Here is a 26,154-nt window from a genome sequence, read left to right on the forward strand (position 1 = left end):
GGGCTGGCTCACTCTGGACTACAGGTCATTGTTTTGATCTTGTGTTTCTCTTCCTCGCTGTCTCCTTCCTGCCTGGGCGGAGCTCATTATTGGGCTCCCACCTTTGGCCCACCACCTGCTCTAAATGTTAACACCTGTTGCTGATTGTTCCTGTTTCCTCGGCCACTACTTAAGGCTGTGGCTCAGAGTTGAACAACCTGAGTTGGTGCAGCCCTGGCAAATCATAGTTTGTGCTTTCTATGAATCTCTAGCTCGTGCTAAAACTCTTCTCTGTATAGAGAGTGTAGTGTAAGAAGCAAGGACGTGAGTGAGCAGAGGAAGAGTGAGGTGTTCATGGTTTCCCCTTTTCCACCTTCGTGGTTCCCCCGCCCAACACTTTCTATATATTTTGGACTTTGGTGATTTTTGTGAATAAACTTGTGAACTCTTCTCTCAAAATCTACACCTAAGTCCGTTCCGTCCATTGTGACAGAAACAAAAATGATAGCAAGGCAGCTAGGAGATGTAGAGCATTACGGTTAGTAAGGTTATATAATAAGTAAGTGATTGGCTGATTGACCTTAGGTGAGAGGAAAACGCTGGAGAACAGTGGATGACTTCTAAACTAAACAGGAAATAACTTAACAATGAAAAAAGTCCAACTGTGATCTTACTGATATGTACAGTAACTAGGAGATGATGAAACCAATGTCAAAAAGCACATTTTAGGAAATCAGTTGATTCCTGTGACATTTTACTTCAAGTGAGACCACTGAGATGTTAATCTGACCTTCCACCAGCTCTGTGCATCACTCGTTTTATTTATTTTTAATAGAAAAGAGAGCCTACATAAAAATAATGAACAAATAACAAGGAATACAGACCGAGGCAAAATGTTATAATGTAACACTCTTTTATTAGTTCAGCTGATATCTGTCCATTTATGTTCCCTAAAGATGGATGAAGATGGTCTAGATTTGGACAACACTAACTGTGAGTTATGCTCTCTCACTGAAAGAAGATGGAAAGCAGGAACTAAGCTCCCCTGTTGTCGCTCTCATCACAAATCCTGTACGCAGAGATGGACTGAGGTTAGCACAGTTGTGCTGATCTGCTGCATTGTTAAAGCACAAAATTAAAATACATTTAAATACATTTAAAAGTAAAACAGTTACAAAACCTGCAGCATCACTCTCATTGCCCAATAGTAACATCCACAACCAAAAATATGCTCCAATTTCCTTTTCCTATCACAATAAAATTCCAATCAGAAGAAACTTCTAATGATTCTGAGCAAATGGCAAGCTGCTATAGTGGGAGTTACACTCTTTAATGAAGGGTGCACACACACAGTAGTGTACTGTCTCTGCAGACAAGTCTGCATGGTGGACAGGCAGATGTCCACTCAGGCGCACGATCACCATCTGATGGTGAAATTCATGCCACCTGGACCCAAGCAGACATGGAAACTACTCATCCCATCTTCCTGCCCATAAACCTCTAACAACAACAACAACAACAAAAGATGAAGTTGCTTCATTTTTGTAGGTACTAATCTGACATGTGGATGAACTTTATCACTGTTTTCACCAGGGTCTCATAGCAGTGGACATCTTCATAAACCAACGACCAGCGACTGGAGAAATATTACTTTTAATCATTTATTCAAAAACTACAAGTAAACTTTGGACTTTTCTCTCTGCCTCTCTCTTTTTTTGTATAAGATGAGCTCAAAGTAATGCATTATTCCACTGTTACAAACAGTAATCCTGCCTCTCAAAAGACTCATCCTATGGCTCCATGTAGAAATATTTCTCAAAACTCCAATATGAATCACAGCATGTTGAAAGCGCTCCCAGGAGGAGTCTCAGCCCTGTGGGTTAGTCATCTCTGGAACAGTCCTGTGCGTCCCCAGAGGGCCTGACAGTGATAGCTGCCTCTGCTCAGAGAAAGGAAAAGCACTTAGACTCCTGAGGAGTCTCCTCAGTGCCGCAGGGAGAGCAGTGACAGGGGACGCCACAGTGTCAGCAAGTCTGTGCTTTATGGCGCTCGTGAAAGCAGTTCAAGGTGCCGGATCCCGGGTCAGGGTTAGGAGAGAGTGAGCGGAGGAGGGGGTCAGAGGTCAGGCTTTGATGGAGGATACCAGTCAGCCTTGGGCTGCAGTTTGATTGACTAGTGCAGGTGTGAGGAAGCAGGGTGATGATGGGGCTGCAGAGAGTTACGACTGCTGCTCGATGTGTGTGTTGGCAAGGTGTATATGGATGCTATCTGAGAGAGCTACAACCCACTGAGCTTTTGATCACTTTGCAGGCGGCTGCTGGAGAAAGAGGGACGTGCTGAGAGCTTTTACTCACCCAGAGAGAAAGAAAGAGCAGAGGGTGTCCTGACACAGGTGGATGCTGGGAAATATGTGAAGAGGCACAGCTGTTTTAAAACACAATGAGGAATACACCGAGACAGCTCAGAAATATCTACAATAAGAAAATTTAAAAAACATCCCTGGAGTTCCTCTAGAGGCCAAAATCATCTTTCAGGAGTCGATGGGATGTTTCCACAGCAGAGAGCAGATATACTGTAGAGGAAAAGGGAGTAAAAGGGAGTGAGCACCCACAAATCATAGCAATAAAGACTGCAGACTCCAAGCTTACCCAAATGAGTGGCCACTGAACAGACCACAGAGGATGAGCGGAGGAGGATTAGGGAGAAAAAGTGGATTAAAAAGGAAGGGAGGAGTGAGAGCGAGAGCAAGGTGAGTGGAACAACTGTGTGTTCATTCCTCCCTGTGACCTCCTGTTCTGCACTGTCAACCAGCTGGAATCCATGGAGGATGAAGACGTAGGGAGTGGAGGCATTAAAAAAAAAGAATGCGATGGGAAAAAGGTGAGCTGGAGAAGGAAAAAGTGACAGGAGTGTCTTAAAAGTGATGACAGACACTAGATTTGTTTGACGTGGTTACAATAAAAAAAAAATGTTTATGGCTGCATTTCTGAAGGGATTATAAAAATGATTCATCATCTTTCCTGTAGTATAGGGGGGATAAAGATACGCCTACCCATTTCCCGTTCAAACATAAAACCCTCAGAATGCACCAAGTTTGGACTCGCATGCTTTTACATCCAGAGCAAAACAAAATCAGGTGAATCAGACTGACTGTTGGACCTGTCCCCTGTTCCAGTGGTGATGTTCATATTAAACAATAAACATGGACAAAGTTTCAAATAATAAGCCCAGAGCTGAGGCTTCACACCTCTCTAAACACTGTTTATCACAGTTTTCCCTACTCTTGAACCCGTATGATGTCGCAGAGAGGGACGTACCTAATACTGTACGCTCAGAGCACAGCTCCACCACACTGTTGTTCAAACCTTGTGTTCAAGAAGAGCAATCAGAAGATAGCTGTCTTAAAGGAGGAGAAGGAGCTAAAGCAGATATATGATCAACTGATGGGATGCTCCAGGTCCCAGCATCATATAAAGAAGGATTGTTTTAAGCCTGAGTCATGCAAAGCTGCTCTCAAAGAGTTGAAGGATCAAATATGGGCACCATAGAGCTCCTATGCAAATGTGAGCATCGCTGCAGTTCACATACTGGTTGTGAGCGTCATTAATACCGTTGGTTTTGTGTGGTCACACAGAGCTCCATTAACAACTACCAATCAGAAAATAACAAATTAAAATGTGGCAGAAAAGCTTTTAACAAGAACAGAAGAACATGAGCACATTACTCAAATTTTAATGTCCCCACATCGGCTCCCCATTTGTTTTAGAATTGATTTTAAGTTTTTGTGATTACTTTTTACTCTTCATGGCCCCAGAATATAAAGCAGCTCTGCTTTTTAAAACAGTCCACAGCCTGAGATCCTCAGACAGGAGCCTGCTGACTCTTCCCACTTTAAAAACTAAAGCAGTAATGCGCACTCATCGAGGGTTCATGTCAAACTGAGATAAACAGCAGAGAACAGGGCCAGGCAGTTTCCACTTACAGCTCATCTTTGTTCTTTTAGCACATAATGGCAAATGTAACATTACTAACCGCTCAAAGTGCTTTAATAATAAATATAATAAATATATTTTATCATCATTGTTGTAATGCTCTTTCTGAAGAGAGACAGCATGTAATGGGTTTGTTTGTTTGTTTGTTTGTTAGCAGTCTAGCATCCACAGTTTTCAAGATATCGTGTTCAAATTTGTGGGTGTGGGTGAAAATCAGTAAAAACCACAACAAAATGCTGGACCTCGAGGGACATCAGTAGTTAGTTTAGCTTAGCATTTGACCTTGACCTTCATTATTAGCATCCAAGGTCAAAGAAACCATATTGGGTGATATATCATATAAAAGAGCATGGAGAGAGCTGTCCAGCACACTTTTTATGTTTTTAATACAACGCCCTATGATGTAACAGCGACACCATAATTTTGCAAAATTACACACTGCATGAATATATCTTAAAATCTCAAGTTTTTATAGCTTATAGAGGCCAAAGATTTGAGCCAGTTCTGCTCCAGTCATATGGATAAGATAAGATAATAAAATACAGCATTTTAGTATACAATGCGTCATGGTATTAGGTCAAAGGTCAGACATCAGCATGTTGTAATAAAAGCAGGCTGATGTCATGCGTGCATCTGGTCCATGAAGAGTTTTTCCATTTTTCTTCCTCCTTATCTGGGTTTGTTTGGCTGAACCAGGTTATTGCAGAAAATGTATGACATGCCATGAATTCCTGACATCTGTGGGAAAAATTAAAATGACTGATTGGATCAAATTTAAATAGCTCATTTTAGTGAGGCGGCATTGCGATTTATTTTGGAAACAATGATACCATTTGGAGGGAGATATATGTTCCCCATTGTGTGACAGGAATTTGCTGCATGTTTCTTTTTGACAACAAACGCCCTCCAAGGGGAAAAAAAAAAAAAAACAGACCCAAACCAACAAAGAAAGTGATCCTACTAACAGCTATTGTGTATGTGTGTAACCAGAGCCTGATATCTTATTCCTCTGAGCTCCATTGTGGTCCAAAACCCATTAAAAGCACATCAGTGAGGCACACTGTTGCACACAGTGACATGAGCCTTCATTACCATGAACACACACACATTTTGATTCATCCCAGTACACTGTACTGCTGCTGCTGTAATGCTCAATTTAGAACAACAGCTGAAAATAGTCCCTAACAGTTGCACTATTTCCTCATGTTTAGGCAGCCTTCGTTAAAAACTTGGTATGAAACAGGACGCTGGGGATAAACTGGTTTCCATCTGAATACCACAGAGTCAAAATAACTTTGCTAACAAGAGCTTAAATACAGAATAAATGACAGTGAAGCGGACTAGGCATGGACACAAAAGCACATCTGTACAGAGAATCCATCAAATGAAACCAGTTTCCAGCTCATCCACTGATTTTATTGTGTTTGGGTGGTGTTTATGAGTAAAAGTTTGAGTGAGATTGCATTTTTTTTTAACAGAATAGCAGTTTGGATCTTCTGTCTGTACTCATCTACATTAAGGCACCGAAGTAATGAGACGTATTGGTTTTAGTTAACCAGATGTTTTTTTGGCAGGCGCGCTCTTTTGAAAGCTCAGTTTTGCAATACCGTGCGGTTAACGCTGTTGCAGGCTCCACTCTAACGCAAACCATGATTTATTTTCTAAACCCCACCAAGTAGATCTGGTGCCGGAACCTAACCAAGCGCACACAACTAGGTCCAAAAATAATATAAAAATATAACAGGAGAGGACCACACAGGACATAAATCCAGTCCTTGTGACTTTCCACCGCCACACCTCCTGAACTTTGTAGCTCTCTAAAAGAAAAATCTGTTATAATTTTATTTGAAGCTTATTTAAATCTTTTTATTCATCCTTTTATCGTAAAATGCCGTATGACTAACACACCTTACAGCATGATGTTGTCTGTCTGGCTGCCCTGCAAAACAAGCTATTCTCCATTCCATATAGACTAGCTTTGCATGAGTCATAGTTCAAAATCATCCTTCGTTAACTTATACATCTCTCTGTCTGAAACAAGCCACTTTAGCTCCTGTGAGATGATCCCGTCTGTCATTTTATTACATCATAAAGATCCAAAAGTAGATCACAGTATATCCATTGACCTCGTTATTAGAAACCCGTCCATGTTTAATATGAACATCCACTGCTGTTAAGAGGATTTGTATGACAGGAAATAACAGAGTAGAGTAGGTCTGTTTTAATTATGCTATCTCCAAAAAGAACCATGACCTATTTCTGGTGTGGATAATTATGGAGGAGTGGTTTAAGTTTAATGTTCTAATTGACACATTTTGTGTTTATTTCTTTATTTTAGTATGTTTACCTGCTGTAAAGATCTGAGCAGGATCCATATGTCTTATATAAGGATCCCACGATCATATTCTGCAGCAGCGTGCTATTTATATGCAGTTCCCTTTTATCACATTATATCTGCAAAGTGAAAGAATGTGGGCGAATGCCAACAAAACAGCTTGGAGCGCTTTTATTGTGAAATTAATGTTTTAGTGTGTTCGCTTTAAACATTTGGCCTGTTAATGAATATCTCCTTGCACGACTCCTTCTGAGAACATTTCTCCATCCTGCTTGGTGTTTGTAAGAGTAATCCTTTTTTTTTTTTTTTTTTTAAATCTCATGAACATTAAGCTCGTTGGTTAAGAGAAAGACCGTTTAATTCACAGCTCAAACTCTGTAAATGGGACGCCCTTTTTTCTGACCGTTTATACACCGTGAAGAGGACCTGACCATTTGAGAAGCTGCGTGGGAGGGTGAGCTGCTGTATACTGGCCTAATTCTCTCTATTACGACGTACTGTAAAACTACCTGAGCTGTGGCCTCAGTTCTCCACTATATAAATGCAGTATACAGTCTGGCTGGTATTTCCCCGCGGGCTGGTTGGTCAGCTTGACCTCTGTTAAAGCTTCCGTTTCTGTCACCAGCAGCCTGACTGAAATAAATTGGCTTTGGTCTCTACGGGGGTTTTGCTGTTTCTGCAGACCTGAGGCCTTATTGGTAGAACTGCTTTCTCTATGGGGAAAGCAGCTCTACCGTGTGTGTGTGTGTGTGTGTGTGTGTGTGTGTGTGTGTGTGTGTGTAACCCTGACCCCAGAAAAAAGGTGTGTGTATGAATTGCTTTGACCTGAGAGACTACTGCAGTGTGTAGAAGAGTGTTTGTGTGTTGTGTAACTTCAGTAAAACCAGAACAGCTGAATGACCGTGACTTCTGCATGTTGACATCAGCATGTGAGTTTCTGTAAGTTTGTGTGACCTCGAAATGCCCTGAGTGGGAGAGCAGGGGGGGGAGTATTCTTCGGAAAGCATCACTGGATGATTGCGGTCCGCCCACGCACCACGTGGGGTTTCATCACTCCGGGTGTGGCAACGCTGATGAAAAATTTCCTGCCACCATGCTCAGAAAATATGCAGAGACAAGACTAAAGCATTACTCGGAATGAAATACGATACAGAGGGGGTGCAGCTGCAAAGAAGACACAAAAAGCTAACTCCTTAAGCTCAAGATCAGCATCAGGGCTTAGTCATAGTGTGTAATCCAAACCACACAACACCAGATTAATCAATAACCTCATGTTGTGGATGGATCAAGTTTGGTCCATTTTTGGTGTCTTCTTAATGCCGTATGACAACAAGTAGCACGTCATTGGGTGTCAACCCGCAAGACTACGCTAACTCTCCAAACGTTTAAGATGAGGGCTGTTGATGAAAATGCAGAAAAAGGGTCAGGTGAACTCAGTCACGGCGATAAAGGGGAAGGGAATTCAAAAGACAGGACGGTGCATGAGGAATTAACCAAAAGAGGAACACAGAAAGTTCCCCCAATTGCACAGACAGTGGGAACATAGAAGACACTGCAAAAAGAAACCAACATGGAAAAAACACAAAGGAGTAAGAACTAACTATTACAACAGAAACAGGATGTGCAGAGTGAGCATCAACTGAAAACAATGCATTATTCTGTATGAAACAGACATTCACATTCCTTATTCATTAATTACAAAACTGCCGAGAGTTATGTGGACACGATGTGACCTGTGTTGGAGATATGGCAGCCGGACTCACTCTGAGTTGGCACCATCAGTGAAAGGTGTAGGCCAAACACTCATCGCTATCCGGGAAGTGAGATGCAAAAGAGGTTCGCTGTTTTTGGTTCAGCGTCTACCCGGCTGATTAGTTCAGCTGGATGGCAGAATGATAAAATAATAAGTAATTAGGGAGAAGTTTGAATACGAAGTCATTTCATTTCTCCGCATTATGCATGGAGAAATGAAAGAAAGCCGTGAAATCCTGTGAGCAGAGTTGTCGAGGCTGAGAGGTTGCTGATCCTCTCCGTCATTATTCAGCACTTTAAAGTCAGGATGCCGGGGTACCTTTCAGCGCAGGCGAGAGGCTGCGAGGGCGCACACGCCAAACGCCAACTGTAGACTTCAGCCATGTGATGTGAATGTAAATGAGGCAAATCTTTACCCCATCTGGCTCTAACGCGGCTATGAGAGGCAAAGGCTGACAGCAATAGGGTGGTAGTGTGTGTGTGTGTGTGTGTGCGCGTGTGTGTGTGCATGCATGCGTGAGACAGAGTTCATAAGAGTGAAAGTTTCAACTATTGATTTGTTCAGCAGTAGCAGCAGTTTTATCATATCTTTGTTCTGACTCATTGCATCTGCTCCTACGTTGCATGTGTTTCTATACCATATGTGGGTTGCTTGCTTGCTTGTGTGTGTGAATATTTATCGAAGTCATAGTCATGGGGCAGATGGTGAAACTCTACAGTGCATCTGTCCAGTCATCACATGCTAGAGCGTGATGACTGGACTCTTTATGGTGCAACCCTGTTTGGATCAGCTGCTGGTATCAGTATTGCTAAACTGACCTCGGTCAACCACTGAGCAGCTCTTAAGAGTTTCTGCAAACAAAGGAAGTTGTGTTTAGAATAATTATCTGCCGTTTATCCCTTGAGTCAGAGAGAATGAGTGGATGCAGGAAAATCATCCTTTTAAAGATGTGCAAAGTTGGTTATGTCACAACATTGTTGAATGATGCTCTTTATTAGCTCTTTATTAGCTGTTTCTGTGATAACCAAAGCCAAATCCCAGAATAAAATGTAAGCATTGTGCTTACCGTGACCATCGGCATCATCCTGTCATTATTACAACATGCTTGACAGCTGTGCAAAATGTCAAAAAACTGAAAGCAACAAGTCAACAACTCTCAGGGCACGAATGACAGAGATTTCAGATACTAAAAGGAATGGGACAAATGCTCACCATACAATAATCATACACTGTTTATAAAGCCAAACATGGCTTTTATCTGAAAAGTGATTTTTTTTTCTTTCGTCAATTTATCTTTTTTTTTTTTTTTGGTGCACTTGAAGTCCTGCCAGTCATGCAGACACAGTAAATAAGATTAGCAGTGATAGCTGGCAAAGCAGGAGATGAGTTGGCAAAGCAGGAGATGAGTTAGCACGCAGCTAAAGTTACTGGAAGTTCATAATGAGCTATCTGCTTGTTAATTGTTACAGTAAACACTCCTTTAGTCAAAGCTAGGGTTCAATAAATGATCATAATGAGACTCCCTGAAGAGAAAAGACAAACTTGAAAATGGATCAAACTTCACCCAAGAGATGATGAGTCATTAATATGTTACTGTGTGGTTTGGATTACTCGCCATGAAAAGGTGTTGATCTTAAGCTTAGTGTACACAATGAAATGAATGGTTCTATTCTGATGTTAAAGTTGGTCAGAATGATCCAGATCCAGCAACTTCTGATCCGACAGTCACTGTTGAATGTGTTCATTTTCTGTGTCCTACATCCTAGTATTGCTTCCAATGATGGCATGGAGGTATTTATAGAATAAATATAGAATAATGACACCCAACAGCTCGCTTATACATTGAACAAATCCTTTTTCTTTCTCTTCCTTTTGACGTGTTCGTGGTGCAAAAGTAAAGTTGCCGTTGCAGTACCTCAAACTAGCTAGCTACAGATGGGACGAGGATAAACAGAGTAGCGGGTAATTTTAAATGCAACCTTTCAAACAAATATCTGCAAACAGAATGCGCTAAATGTTCAGCTCGTAAGAAAAATTATGAATGCAAGACTGAGAGATGGAGAAAGATAGTCAGATAGAAGAGAAGGACTGCTCACCAAGTGAAACACCTTGCAAAACAAATTGAAGAACACTAATAACACTAATTTGTGTTATTCAAAATTTGGGTGAAAATGTTGTACTAAGCAGTTTCATGTATTGTTAGATAAAGGGCACCAATCCACTTCTATTTAAAGTGATAATGCTGATCAGATTCACTCACTGAATTCTGCTTTTTAGTTCTAGTTTTATAGTGTATATAAAACTAGTGTGTGTAGTGTTAACTGTTGTCTGTTTTGTTTTATACTTTGTTATCCTTGTGTGAAGCACTTTGTGATCTTTTATCTAGAAAGGTGCTATATAAATAAAGTTTTACCTACTTACTAGTGCCGAGTGGTCTTAAATCATAACTTGTGAAGCATCTGCTCATATCTTCTTAAATTTGATTGGCTATTTCCATAAATATCAGAGATCAGAGAGAAACAAACTTTAACCCCTGCATCCAGGACTTTTTTGCTACACATGGATGAAGATTGAAGATAATTGAAGATTCAGTGGTTTTTCGTTTATGTTAGGGAACAAGCGATGAGAGCTTCACTTAAGGCAGGAGACACCTGGACAGGAAGTCAACAGGTAACAAAGGTACTCCTGGGTAAGTAGTAAGTGTCTCACTTACTACTACTCCGTTTGTGTAAAACAATGCAAAATATCATCTTATCCGTCAGATGATGAGCCCGTTCTCTCTGCTGACGCAAGCATCTCTGCAGTAAATCGTTTATAATATCGAGCCTCCTTCCTGTGTTGTCACGCTGCTGAACTGAAGCCATAAAGCTTCAAAAAGAGCGATCCACTTTCTGTTTTCCTCATCTGCCAGATGTCACAGCTTGTCTCCACCTGTGACCTCTTATAGCAAACCCGGTGCTCAGAGAATATTAAGCAGAAAGAGCCTGCATAATACAGGATATTCATTCAGTGTAAAAGAATTCATACCTCAGTGTACGTCATAATTAACACACCATTTTCACCATGCAGAATAGCCTCCTGCAGATGTGAATGTCTCTACAGTGCTTGTATGCCATCTTTATTTTATCTACTGATAAATGATCCCTAATTTGGCCACTGAGTGTGTTCTTCTGATATGTTGCTCTGCTGTATCCTGATCCTGTTTGTTTGAGATTTACAGATAAGACCTAAGAGGAAACAGATGAACATGCTGGGTCACAGCAGCAAACACTTAATTAATAAATCCCTTTCTGTTATTTTTGGACCAGCCAAAAGTTCTGTATTTAGATTTTATAACAGATCAAAGCTGCCTGGTATTTTTAGATAATCATGATAAATGAGTTCATTCACCGCAAAATGCCGTCTTAATTTTGCAAAATGTTTCGAAAATCAGCTTAAAAAGGTTGCTTCCTGTATTTTCTGAACAGAAAGGTCAAATCATTCATTTCAGTCTTCTGTTTTTCCAGAAATTGTTAATTTGCTCCATTACAACAAACAACTTGCACATTTTTGTTAAACATGGCCACCAGAACCAGCTCAGCACAGCTGCACTTTAATCACTTTTAGCTTTAGTCTTGTTAAAGTACAACCAGAGACAAGAGAGCGTGAATTAGTTTAGTATCAATTAGTTTAGTTTCCTGTATTATACATCATAAAGCCCGTCTTTAATAGTCTTGTGCAGCAGATCCCTAATGCCGTGTTCTGACATTTATGGAGCACTTGCCTGGTCTTACTGACCACTCAAAGAGCTTTAGTCCCATTTACTTTATCACACATATTCACCCAGCACTTTATTCTGTAACCTAAAACACTTTATCTACCTCCTGTTCACACCTACGCCCAATTTAGACCCACCAATTAACAGGCACGTCTTTGTGTCTGCATGGCTTCTCTTTGGGTACTCCAGCTTCATTCCACAGTCCAAACTCCACAAAGAAAGTTCTGGGATTCAAACCAGGAACCTCTTCAGCATAAACAACCTTATGAATAGTTTTGCATTTATTTATGTTTCAGCAGTCTGGATGTGTAGTGGTCTTAATTGTGCATCGGGTCCGTTTTTCCACATCCTGGGCCCACATCCTCATTTTAGGTTTAACAGCATTTTAGTAGGTAAAGGTGAATGTTTAGACCAGAATTGAGCTGCAGTTTGGTGAAGGCCTCAAAGGGGACTGGCGGCAGCTCCTGGGCCTGGCAGATCCCCGTGTACTAAACAGGGTGAGACACGTAAACGAGAATGAACAGCTTGCAGAACTGGGGAAACCTATATGGATGACAACCGGAAGGAGTGTGTTTGGAGGCGTGGTCCTGCTGCTGAAATTCCGATACATAATCTCCAATAAATAGAGATGTTGAGTTTTCCCTGCTTCTTTTATGAGCGTTTGTGTAAAGAAGACTGCTCCAAAAGCCCGATTTGTATGCTGGGACAATGACTTGGTGCAATGACTTTTGGATGTATCAGACCAAGTTAGTCACACATCAATGGAGAGAAAATATTTAAGCTTTTTCTAACTGCTCATTTAAACATTAAAATACAAATTTCACTAATGCACTCGAAAGCCTAAGGCGCCACTTTTGTGTCCTCATGGGCTGGCCTGAACCACAGAGATGTTTCTGAGTACTGAGTTTTGCTTCACATTTGGTTAAATATCCTAATTAGGACAGTTTCTGCTACAATGCAAATGTAGCCAAAGTCCCACATGTGTCATTTTCATGATTTATCTCCATGCACTTTTCCCCTATGTGTGCTTTCTGCTTAATCTAACGTCTTAATCTGATGTGCAGATGTATTCACAAACATGTTCACAGTGTCTTTTACCAGCAGCATCCCGCTCGTGCTTATTGTTCAGGGCTACATGCAATGGACCCTCCTGCATGCCACTAAATCTCCTCTCCAAGGTTAGACCTGAGCTTCACTCTCATAATTACCACTGAGGGTAATTAGTCTGCACAGCCCAAGGTCTCTGGCGCCCCTCTGCACACCTTTATCCTGTCACCTGGGTCCTGGCAGGAAAAATGAATGGCTGGTTATGCGGGGTCGAGCAGGCCCTCATGATCCATAATAAGGTCCCCTTTGGAGTGCTACTGGATGTGTGTGTGAACAAGGAGCATTACGACAGAACTTAATGATGTCTCTTTCTTTTCCAAAGACAGTATCACAATGTTAACGGTGAGAGAAAATCATTAGCCTTCACACAGTTAATGAAAGTCAAAGATTAAGTCAGCCGTTCTTAAGAGACTGATATTATTCAGCCCACAGACGCCGGGCATCATTAATAAAGTTTTGTCCCTCGCAGCTACATGTGGGTACTTTCAGCTTGTTGTGACTCCTTTTTTTTCTCCTTCAGCAACTTTGGGGAGGAGAAACTTTTTCAGCAGCTGCTACGAAGGCACAGAAGTAACCCCTCCTCCTCCTCCTCCCACCAGTCTCAAGTGTGCATAACACCACAGGAGAATCACGCTGACTCGTGGATAATCTCTGCCACATAAGTGCCTACCATACGGCGAATCCTCGCTGCTGAAGCAGGCCATAATACACCTGTCACTCCTGCCTTCTCCACAGAGACGCCCAATGTGTTGACCTCAGCCTTTATTTTTCTTTCCTCCACCTGCACCGTGTGGTGCTTAGGACCATGGATTCGGCCCATTTCCATCACCTGTATCCCATCTGCCCTGTCCTCACCTCATCACGGGAGAAAAAAGCACGAGCCGCACACACCATCCCTCCTTCCCCTAATGTCCACCGCCATCTGCGTCTCCTGCCATCAGCTCTAATGCCGCCTCATAAGAAGCCCGTCATATCCGTACAGGCAAGCGCTAATGTTTACCCCACCATGTCCTTACTCGCTCCTCCTCAGCCTCCCACTGTTAATTCACTTAATGACGGCAGCACACCTTGTAAAGGACCAGTGATTAAGGGGAAAAAGTCCTCCGGTGTAAACAAACTTTGTTGAGGAGCTTTGTGTGGTATTGACCACCCTTCCTCCACAACCTCATGGCAGTTTGATGTGGCTAAGAGTAAGACATCGATTGAGAGCATCACAGTCTGACTGCAGATCAATGGAGAGCAACAGTGAACACGGGTTCTCCAGCAGTCATGGCCAAATCCTGTGGACACAAAGAGGTCAGGTTCGGTTCTGCCGATACACATCAGGACTCCCACGCAGGAGAAGCCCATTTCCTGTGAGACTAATGCACTGCTCACAAATACACACTTTTAGCCCGAGTCGGAGCCTCTCGGGGCTGCTGATCGTTACTCTGTGTGACTGGGCCCGAGCTGGTCCAAGCGATCCCCTCCAGCAGCGGCCATTAAAAATGCCAATAGCTTCCTAATCAACATCAAGCCATTACACATTATGCATACAGTTGGGAATCTGTGTGGAGGGAGAATTTTTGCCTGTGGAAATATCCAGGACATAAGATCAATGGAGCGATTCAAGAGGGCACTCTTGCATTAAAGCGTGCCTCTTTTTAATTATCTCCAGTGCAGATGGCCCTAACGAGGGGAAGGACTCTTAATTGAGAGGGGAGAGGAGGGGGCTAATGAACCCTGGAGACACTTGGAGGCAGCATGCCCTGGCTTGCCAAGGCCAAAATCCTCATCTCTGCGCTGGCAGCCAGTCACTCACCCCACCAATGTCGACCCGCGGCACAACCCATGCGTGTCAATAAAGCTTTAGAGAGTCAAATGAAGTGAAGAGGAAGCTGTTTGCCTGTGTGTTTTTCTCACACCTTTCATTCTGATGACAACACAAGCCTCATTTCACAGGAAGCTGATAGAAATATCGGCCAAATGACTCTAACCTCTTCACCTCCATCAGGCCACCAGCGACCCATCCAGGGTTAGGTTTTTGTTTTGCTTTTCTGATGAAGTCTTGACTCTCCCAAATAGACACAAATTCTATAAAAGGGAGTGGATGATTATCAAACCCACACCTTATTCCTAACCCTAGATGGGATTTTGGTGACCTGGTGGGTGTTAAGAGAAGCTAGAAACTAGAAACTGAAGTTAGCCGGTTAATGTGAATCGGGTATTTTAACAAAATGCTTCCATGGACATTTTCTAGGCATGCTCAACTCGGAGGAGACCCTGGTATAGACCAAGATATCTATAACTGTATATCTCACCTGGCCAGAGGAACTGGAAAACATTACTGTGGAAAGGACATACCCTGATCCTGCGCCCACCGCAATCCAACCCAGACAAACACGAGGCCAAAAGTCGAAAATGCATTTTCCTCTTACTGACATTTTTAATTCTGTATGAATGTAAATTAGTTACTGATTAGAAATTACTGGTTTCAAGTTTCCAAGGCCTTACTGCATGAAAGTCTAGATAAAATTACAGATAATTTAAAGTCATTTGAAAAAAAAAAATAGTCTGAGGATGGTCACAAACTTCAGCTCAGTAAGTTCTTGCCACTGTGGCACTGAGCCAGGCACCAGGCTCTAATACTGATCATCACTCCGGCTTTAACCTGCACTGCTGAAACTTTCTGAATGCCTGAATATTAAATTAAAAACTCAAATCCAGTTAAAAAGCAGCCTTGTGTCAATGTTCAGCAGCCTATTTCATATTCTAAATGCTGCAGTCTACATTCAGATGGCAATAGGACTAAATACTATAACTACTGTCTAAAAACTACATGACAAGTTATTAAATGTTATCAGTCCTTCAGTTGACGATAGTTTCATATTACAAAGATATTTGGTCTGCTAATGGTTAGTCAGCTGGGCTTATCAGCTCAATTCAAATTAATACCATTCAATAAAACAAGTGAATGCATGCCTCCTTCACTGAGTCCAGAAGGAATGTGAAGGAAAGCTCTTTAGCAGCTGACAGCCTGATGTAAAGACTTCTACACTTTAAAGACCTTCCTCTCTGCAATTGCGCTGACTGACCTGACTGACAGGTGAGGATTGGATAGCTTCCATTAGCATGCAGCTGCGTGCCAAGAAGTTGGTGCAAGACAGAAACATTGCAAATACATCAGGAATCTCCTCGTTTATTTATTCTGTTGTCACAAGGAAACGTTTCATTGGTAATATACTGAAAAAGCAATCAAATGTGTCAAAAGCTCGAATTTCAATACTACACTGTTGTATTCTGAGTACTTGAGTGGGTTATCCTGTCATGCCTACAAAGATGAAAAATCACAATAGCTACAGTTCCTCCAATGTCTACTTGAGACAGGCTCCTAAAGTGAGTCAGTTCCCAAGTTAGAATATATTAATACATTTACAGTCTGATACAAAAAAACCTGTTTTGGTCTTTTGGGATATTTTCCACCTTCATAAAAACTGTATGGTAGCTGCTAGCTGCATGCTAGGATTCACCAGGGATAATCGATATCCCTGAACTGGACATCCGGACTGTGTTTATGCTGTTGGAGCCTTTTTATGAAGTAGTTTTTTGCCCTGCTATGTAACAGAGATCATCCAGAACATATGTACTCCACTTTTGGTGAGTGAAAGTAGTATTTCTGAGGCTGTGTAAGCTGTGGATGCAGCTTGCTAGCCAAACTAGCTGTCATTAGCTGATGACTTTCCACTTTTCTAGTCCTGAAACCAGGGGATGATATCCATCTTGTAAACTAAACCTCACCAGTTAACACATGATTAAATGAACAGCTCATAAATGATTAGCATCATCTATTAAATTTCAAGTTCATGCCCTGTATTTACTGCAGTGCTTTAGATTCAACAGGTGTGCCCATTATTAAAGTAGCCTTGGAGCACATGTGTCTGTATCCACCCACCTGCAGAAAGAAAAGAAGCTCATGGCTGCCTCAGCCTTCACAGACTGAGTATCAGCGATTGTAGTTATGTACGCTGGGTGCGCGCATACTTGTCGTTTCTTTGTGTTCAGCGCGTATTAACCGCTCATATCAGGAAATCGTATTTGCATTTGTTTACATCCCCGCAGTCTAATGACCATGTAAAGCAAAGCACGGATCAGATCTGAGATGTGCAGCTGCATCCAATCCTCCTAAAGCCTGTAATTGTATTTCCTCCTTTGAAGTTGTGAGATGAAGATTGTTACACAGCTAAAACAATTTGCCCTTAATAACCCTTTATCTGTCAGGAAGTCGTACAGCTGTAATTGTGATGTTTCTATCCCTCTGCCGGGTCAAATGAAAGAGCAGAGCGGAAATATGGAAGTGGAAGAGGAGAGGAGCGAACTGCGCTGCAGCAGTTAAAAAGTTGAGTGTACAAAGTGACCTTTCAAGTGAAAATGCCACGTCAGAAAGCCCGCACATTTTCTTCACCGTGTGAGACGTGAAAATCAAATAACTCCAATTTTTTTCCCACCTATATCTGATTTTTTTTTTCCACTCAGGGCTTCATTTCTCTCTGTGGGCGCTGGAAATTACATGTTACTATGAAGAAGAAGGGAAAAAAAACTTCCAGAAGTGGAGAAGAGGCGATCAAACAGAAAATAAAGCTTTAAAGATACAAGGATTTTTTTTCTTTAGTGGGTTGGATTTCTTTCTGCCTGCTACCTCATCTTCAGGGTCATGTGGGGGTGCTGGATGCCATCCCAGCACACATGAGGAGGAATCATGCTGGACCCGTCTGCAGCCCATCGCAGGGTTGCTGTCAACTGATTTTTCCCCCAATATAACAACAATTTAATTAAAGCATGGCAGCCTATGCTTAATTAACACCTACTTACTGTTCGTAGCATGAATTTTCACAGTTTCCTCATCCCTCCCTACCCACCCCAAAAAAATCACGCTGTGACCAATTAAACAGTCTGGTTTCTACAAAAAGGATTTTCAACCCCAGGCTGGATTCTCTAATCAGGAGACATGTGCACAAAGAGGCTCGCAGTGATGTATTCAGCACTTACTGGAGTGTGTTTGGCTGCTGCCTCTGAGCTCGAATAAAATGTGCCCTTTTTAAAAAAAAAAAAAATTGGCTGAAGCATGCAGGAAAACTGACATTTGTCTTTATTATCAGATCAGTGATGTGTCATGTTTGTAAATATATATCTGGGCCTGTTGGTTGGATTGGAGTCAAACAATGATGACGTTTAGTGCAAATAGAGAGTAATTAATAAGAAAATGAAGGAAAACATGTCATCAGAGCTGATATATGGTTGAGTAATGAGTAAGTGCTTTAAACATTTATCGAAATTCATTCATTTTGTCTGTCAATTATGACCAATTCATTCTCAGTATACATCAGATAATCTTTAAAAAGGCATTTAAAATAAAAATCAACTACGGTAATCTATCTATAAATAGTTACTTCTTAACTACTTCATTAGGTTTTTACTTCAGAGCTGCTTTAGTTCTTCATGGCTCAGTGAGCAAGGTGCTGGAAACATCTCTCATGATACCATCACACAGTTGTTCCAGGTTTGTCAGCTACACGTCCATGATGAGACTCTCCCATTCCACCACATCCCAAAGGTGCTCTGTTGGATTAAGATCTAATGAGTGTGGAGGCCTTTTGAGGATCAGTAGACGAAGATAAAGGGGAAGGCATAGTCAGCAACAATACTCAGATGGGCTGTGGCATTTAAACAGTGCTCAGTTGTGTCCAAACAGTCCCAAATTGTAGCAAAAAAATGTCTGCCGCACAATTACATCCAAGTGTTGCAGCAGAAATTGAGACTAAAACAAGAACAACAACTTTTCCAGATCTTCTATTATCCAGTTTTTGTGAGCCCGTATGATGTGTAGCTTTAATTTCTTGTTCCCAGCTCACAGGAGTGACACCAGGTGTGGTCTTCTAGTGCTGTAGTACATACACAAGTCCACGGGTGTGGTGACAGCACTTTTATTTCATTAACAATGTTCACTGTGGTTTCAGCACAAACACTCCCGCTCCGCTGTCACATCCGCTCACCACCCTCCTCGACTGTCATTGCCACATAAAGAGTCACAATCAATCACTTGTTCACTCCGCCTCCGCGCCGCCCTGGGAGCTCACTGTGCCACCCCTCCTCTGCAGCGGGCCAGAGACCACACCCACGTCACAATGTGCAACGGTTGATGTGCAGTGTATTAAGAGATGCTCTTCTGCATACCTTGGTTGTAATGAGTGGTTACCTTACTTTCTCCCTTGTTGTGAGGCTCAGTTTGAATTTCAGCAGGTCATCTTGATCATGTCTAAATTGACCTGCTGCCATGCAATTGGCTGGGTGGATACTTGCATTTTGAGCAGTTGAACCAGTGTCCCTAATGAAGTGGGTGTATAGTTTTCCTATGCCCATTCTTCTCAAATTATTCAGTGAACTTTGTTAAAATAGGACTCATGTGACTTGTATTTGACCTTTTGACCACTTCTTTTACCTTGGATTTGACCTTTTGTAATGCTGAGATTTTAAAGTTGGCAAGTTGTTGTTTTTTTTAAGAATATTAAAATATCCAAGGGATATTTTTAATTTTCCTTTACTGTTCGCTGCAGTGTAAGTCTCTGAAATGCACATAACCTTTCCTTTTCCTCTATTGGTGGGTAGCATCATTGAAATAATAATGAAATATGTTTGGCTGTGGATATTTCCAGGGACAGAAACTAGCATATCCTCATGTCACAGAGTTCTGATGTTGACCTGGTCTGACAGGCTGGGATCTAAACAGATTAAGTTCAGTTTTGGGGGGAAATTAAGGTGGAATAACATTGTTATGGTTTCTAACATAATGTTTCATATTAATCCATCTCTGTGTAGCCCTTTTTCTGAATTTCAAAATGTGAAGCAACCATAAACAGATCAGAAGACATAAGTTTATAATTTATGATAAATTTTAATCTAAACAAAGTACGGTGGTGTGAAAGGTAAAGATGTAATATGTTGGAAGCTAATAAACTATTTTAATTGTGATATTTGGATTCAACTTAAAAACCCATAAGAGGAAGCACATTTAATCTCTGAAACAGGCAGCTTTCAAGACCAGTGATTATGAATTACTGAGGTAATACTTATAGTGACATTTTGGTGGATTAGCATTTATATTTTTCCACATATTTGTCTTTTTTTTATTCTATTTTGGATCTTTTATTCATTTTGCATTCATTTATTACGCAATGGTTTGTTGTATGTTTTGAATATTCACTTATTTAGTTATAAATTAGAAGACTGTGCCACAGATATTGTTGCTTTTTAGAAATTTGGGCGTGGTGTTGTTTAGGGTCTATCTCAGTAACTTGTTGGCCCGATTGCTGCTCATGGTGGAGGAAAAAGTTTCCTTCGTCTGCCGGACTGGACAGAGTAGACTTTACTGTTTTTGATAAACGTCACACATCCATCCTTAGATTACAGTGAAGCTGCGGTACATCTCAGAAACAGCGTCTGGACGGCCACATGTTGTTGCTGTCGCTGTGATGGTGTTTTGAGGGAAAGCGCTGCTCTGGCGGTGTTGCGACTCGAGGCAGGAAGCAGTAAGCCAAGACTCCAGAAGCTGCAGGAGCTCAGGCATTGATCAGCATCTGTTCTCCCCACTTCTCCATCATTCTGTCTTCTGCCTCCATCTGCTTTTGTTTGCTGCATTTAGTTTTTGGTTTTTTGGGGGGAGGGGCTTCGTTCTCCCTCTGCTTCTCCTTCCTCTACCATGTTCCCTCTTCCATTAGTACCTCTCTTCACTAGAAGCATTTGTTCATGCTGCCATTAATGTTTAACTCCTATTAATTAACAATTTTCTTGACTATTATCCCATCACTTTATTGCCTGTTTTGCAGGCTGACTGTGAAGTAATGACCTTCCTCAAAGGGGGCGAGCCAAGAAATAATTCCCCAAAGCAATCATCACATTAGAACGAGGGTGCTGCTGATTTATCATTTAAACTCTGGTTGTCCAGCTTTTTTGTGGGGCGAACCTCATGTGCAGGGACTTCAGTGAAAAAGAAAGGCAGTTAAAATGAAAGCTGGAGGCCATGAAAACACTTCAGGAACACATACAGTACAGGCAGCAGATGAAGTGTGCTGATTTGGGTTTATGTTTCTTATTGTTTTTCAGCAATGTTCACGACATGTTCCCCGTTTGAAGCTCTTATCTCCTCAGACATCAAAGCTTTCCACTAAACAGAACAAGCCTCCATCCACTTCCTGTTCACTTGAAGGAGTCCTTTGTTGCTACAAACATATGTGCCATCTGTGCTTTTGTTTCTAAAAAATCAAAAATTCAAAACCTTGTTTAACATCCCCACCAGTTAGATACCAACCGTCTTGAGTATCAGCAGCTTCATCCATAATTCTGACATGATGAAGCTGATTTTGGTCCTTTTGAAAGGCAGATTGGACAGATAGAAGTCACAACACTTTGCTCTTTAAAGGCATGCAGCGCTGCTCAAAAGATCCGAGACACAGCAGAGGCACAGAACTGACGGCACACAGGAAGGATCACAGTGAACCCTGATCTATTGCTTTCGGCAAGGTATAGGAAATCAAGATTTTCTACCTCTGACTGAAATCCGCTGTGCATTAAACAGTGTGGGGGGTTGTGTAAGTGGGGGGTATGATGCTTCAGGCAAACTGAGAAATGAAATGAAACCTGGGAGTCCAGTCTGAGTAACAGGCTGGTGAATTTGAAGGTTTCTCAAGCGTAACGGTTTATAGTACTCTGACTCAGGATTTTATAAGTCTGGAAAGTTATCACTGCTGCATAATTATTGCAAGCTAAACTCTCCCCAAACACCAATCATCCATGGATGATGTTTTCTGAGGGAAATCTGGTTGTAGCTGTTAAAAAGAAATCCCCTTTATGTCTAAATTTGATTGAAAAGTGAAAGGTCAGGCAGTTACAAAGACTTGAATTCAACCTCATTTCACATTAATTCACTGAGCAATTTTCTGTTGATTAGAGCTCTAACAATGCTCTAAATGCTGCACAGCCATCAAGGCAAAAATTGGGTTTGGTTCAAAGGTTTAGTTCACATATAAAGCACATGTAGCTGTTTTACAAATGTACCTCTCTTTGTTTTCTTTTAATACATTTGATTTGACTTGGTTGTGATCAGAGAGCTAGACACTTAAAGATGCATTTTAAATGGAAAATTGCAAGAGTATGTCTATTATATACACAGAACCGCTGGTTTCTCTTTCATTGGAACACTCTAAGTTTATCATTCCCACATGCTTTGGTGGCACGGTGGTCCAGTTATAAGCACAAAGAATGATTTGCCTTCAAAGTATACAAAACTCGAAGCTCAAGCACAGGTTTGGCATTTCTGTGTCGCAATTTTCTCCTCATTAATCTGCCAACATCCTGTATGCTGGAAAGAGAAGCATGCCCAATGGTCATGAAGACCCAATTTTAGCATGCATGCAATACTTAATTTGTGTTATGTTGCTGTTTTAATATCTTAATGTGTTGGTTGATTGCTATGGTTTAAACCACCTACCTGATACTGTGGACACAGGATCTCTGGGGGTGTGTTGAGATGGCTGGCAGTAGATCTTTTGGATGTTGTGGGCTGCAGAGTAGGCCCTTCTTGGACCGGGCTTGTTCCAGTGTGTTCCACATAGTTTGAGGCTGGGTCAACAATTCAATCTCTTTGTTGTTTTTTTGTGGTATTCCTGAGCAGTTTGCAGTGTAACAGGATGCATCATCGATGTGGGAGAGACAGCTTCCATTATGAAGTACCATTGTGGGGTGTGTTTAGTCTTCAGGAATAGTTACATGTCAAAGCAACATCTATTTGAATGCCAGAAAACTAAAGTTTCCCAGTGAATGTTTCAAGCCTTCCTTTGAGCCTCACTTTCACATTTATTAATTTTGCCAGATTGTTTAAACGTTCTCAGATGAGGACCTACTGGTTGGGAGTGTGCACTGCAAGGGTATCCTCTCATTATTGATTCCACAAAAAATAATGTAGATTTAAAAACAAATCTAAAATGTAAAACCAACGAACCAGAAAGCAAGGGATCAGAGGCAGCAGGAACAGGTCTGTAGATCTTTATAGGGATCTTTACTGAAGAAGTTAAAGTCAAAAAGGATAGTTTGCACTAACAAAGTACCATGTAACACCTCACATTCAGAAGATAAGAAGGCTGATCTGATGATGAAGAACAGGAACAACGTTTCTAGAGTAATTTTTCTTAAGATATCTCTGGTGAAGCTGAGGAGTTCCAGCTTCCTGAGAGGCAGCTACACGGCATGTGGTTCACCGCTTGTGGTTTCCACAGCAGTCTTCATCAGTCTGTGCCCATTAGTGCACATATTGAAGCTGAACTCGCTATTGAGGGCTCAGTAGTTACAATGGCTCAGTTTTCTGTGCAGATGATTTCACTACTTTGTTTTGATGGTGCACTCCTTTGATAACACTTGAGTTAGCAGTACAAATCCATCAGCAAGTATCATGACTTACCCTCTTTAAGACAACAACAAATTTTTATGTGCTTTTGGTGTTGTTATCTAAACTTTTACACTGGTTACTGTTGTCAAACTGTAGGCAACAAGCGTAATTCCTCATTAGATCTCCAAGTCGACTCTTTAGTACGTGCATCCCACCTACATCGTGAAAGTTTAAGAGCAACTGTAAGCACTGGATATTTACAATTTCTACTGACCGAGATGCTGCAGATAAAGAGAGACACTGTGAACTATGAGCAGGTGCGCTTTCTTTGTGGCCCTTCATAGACCCAAAATACTCAGAACCATCAGCAGACATTGGGCTCCTATAAGCTTCATTGGTACCAGACTTTGTTCAAACCATGTATTTAGTGAGACCAAATAGATTTGGTTAACCCCTGAAAATCTGTCCCACTACATATTCACATACAGATATCCTTTTAATAGATACCATGTTTATAACTAAATTGCTCTCAGATGCAGCTTAGGCAGTTGCCAAGTTACTAGAAAAATTGTATGACTATTTGCGATGTACCTTTGTGTCTCTATATGCTGTATTACCTTCTGTTATATGCCTTCATGGTATTATTTATGTGAAGTTACACATTATTGGTTAAGGATGCAGGTTGTTTTCAGTATTAACTTTACCTTAGAAAACCCCGCCTAGAACAGCTGTGAATAAAAAATAAACTTTGTTGATTGTTGAGATCTGGATTTATACAACTCTCATCTCTTCAAGTATCCTCTAATCCCTTTATCGCACAGACTGTGCTTACTCCAGTCACAGGTGAGATAGTCTCCAGTTTCACTAAAGAAAATTTTGTTTTTCCTTTCTCTGGAGGTGACAACATTAACAAACTTTTCCCTTAGTTGGTGGAGCGAGAGTTCCAGCGAACCCTCTACAGAGGATTATCTCTGTCTCAATGCAGCACTTATCTTTGAACTAAACCTGTGCATGCACACATGCACGCACACACTCCAGTGGGCCACCTGTTTTTCTCTCTCTCTCACACACACACACACACACACACACACACACACACACACACACACACACACACACACCTGGCACCAAATTTCTTTCACAAACTTCAAACACCGGCCTTCATACGCTTGCACCGTCTGTGGAAAAGGCCTGTTTTCAGCTCAGCCATGGGTATTGTGGCAGGTATTAAGAGGTGGCCGAAGGGTTAATATTGGAGGCTGAATGAGGCAATCTGCAGCTTTTACATACCGCTGAGGAGAAGAGAGCGACTTGGCATCATTTCATGGGTCACTACATCTGCAGAAATTAGATTGGAAGCAGTATTCTGAGCGCTGTGGAATATCAAGGTGCGTGTGAGTTTGTGTGAGTGCGTTCAAGTCTAAAAGCTAGCTCAGCAGGGGACGACGTCTGCAAAAAGCACCAAGAGACTCAATCATCAGTAACAGCAAAAGCACTTCAATTTATCCAAATCCATCAAAATCAGCCGAGACGTGTTGAGTCATCAAAGCAAATCCAAGTGAGAAATTCTGTTTCTTGCCTCTCGTTTGACTTATGAAGGTCATAAACTGACGTTAATTTCATTTATCTCTTGAATTGTGGGGATATAGTCTCTGCCGCTTGGACAGATGAAGAAGAATGACTCTAAGGACTCTCTTTGACCACATTTTTGTCATTTCGTTTAAAATACCCACTTGTTGCTACTTGTAGTTTGTATTTTGATCAACAGCACCGGGACACTGCATCAATACAGCTCTTTAATATAATGCTAAACCCCCTTAGCACATCATTATATTTCCCATTTTCACCTGAAAAAGCAACACATAATTCAAGTCAAGAACAGCCGCGAGGCCAAACCGAGCAGCATTAGGCTTTACTTTTATGAGACTGTTGTTTATAGTCAGATAAATCACCATGCCTGAGTGAGAGTTCAGCCGGATCCAAGCTGTGACTTAGAGAAAAACAGAGGAAATATAATAAGGGTCAGCACCAGCGTTATCAAACCTGTTAAAAATGTTCAATTTCAGCTGAAGCAAAGTTGATGTAAGAGAAGCCTCCTATGCCCTTTTTAATCACAGCAGTACTGGGTGGCCTCTCCATTGAAAGCTTGAATAACGTGAGCTTGTGTTGTTTTCGTAGCAGACAGCAGCCTGGATACGCCGGTGATCTCCAGGGTTTACACACAGAGGCTGAAATTTGCAGGTATTTTGCACATAAAAGCATCGGACAAGTTTTGATCTGATCTAGGAAAACTAAATAGGATTCATTTTCTGCCATGTGTGTCAGTGCACAACGCAGAATGACTTTGACAGAAATCCCTGCAGGATATTTTGAGGTATTTTAGTCTCAAACTACCCAAGAACCAACCATCATCCCTAACAACAGATTAATGTTTGACTGCAGTACAAGAGGAAGAAACTGAACTCATTCTTCCTGCGCTTCTTTCAGTCTCACATACTTTTCTTTGGACTTTTGCGCATGTTGTTCAGCCAAGTACAATAATCAAAGGAGCGTTTCTTATGTTGGATGATTTTTGCAGTTTTGGACGCACATGGAGCATCATTTTGTGACAAGAGGCCAAATGCATTTAAAGGAACCACCTTTAATTTCTGAAATAGTTTTTGTTAGCATGTGGCTAAAAGGCAGTCGAACACTGAGCAGTTTGGTGCTGACCTGGTGGACAGCGGCGGCTAATCAAAAGACGGCATTAGGGCGTAAAAATACCCAGTAAAAATATTGCAAGACAAGAAATTCATCACAAAAATAGGAAATGTATTT

The sequence above is a fragment of the Copadichromis virginalis genome, linkage group LG16 (genome assembly GCF_057382275.1).
Source record: "Copadichromis virginalis isolate Kocher_CV1m ecotype Utaka linkage group LG16, C_Virginalis_male_GT1.1, whole genome shotgun sequence".
Lineage (NCBI taxonomy): Eukaryota > Metazoa > Chordata > Actinopteri > Cichliformes > Cichlidae > Copadichromis > Copadichromis virginalis.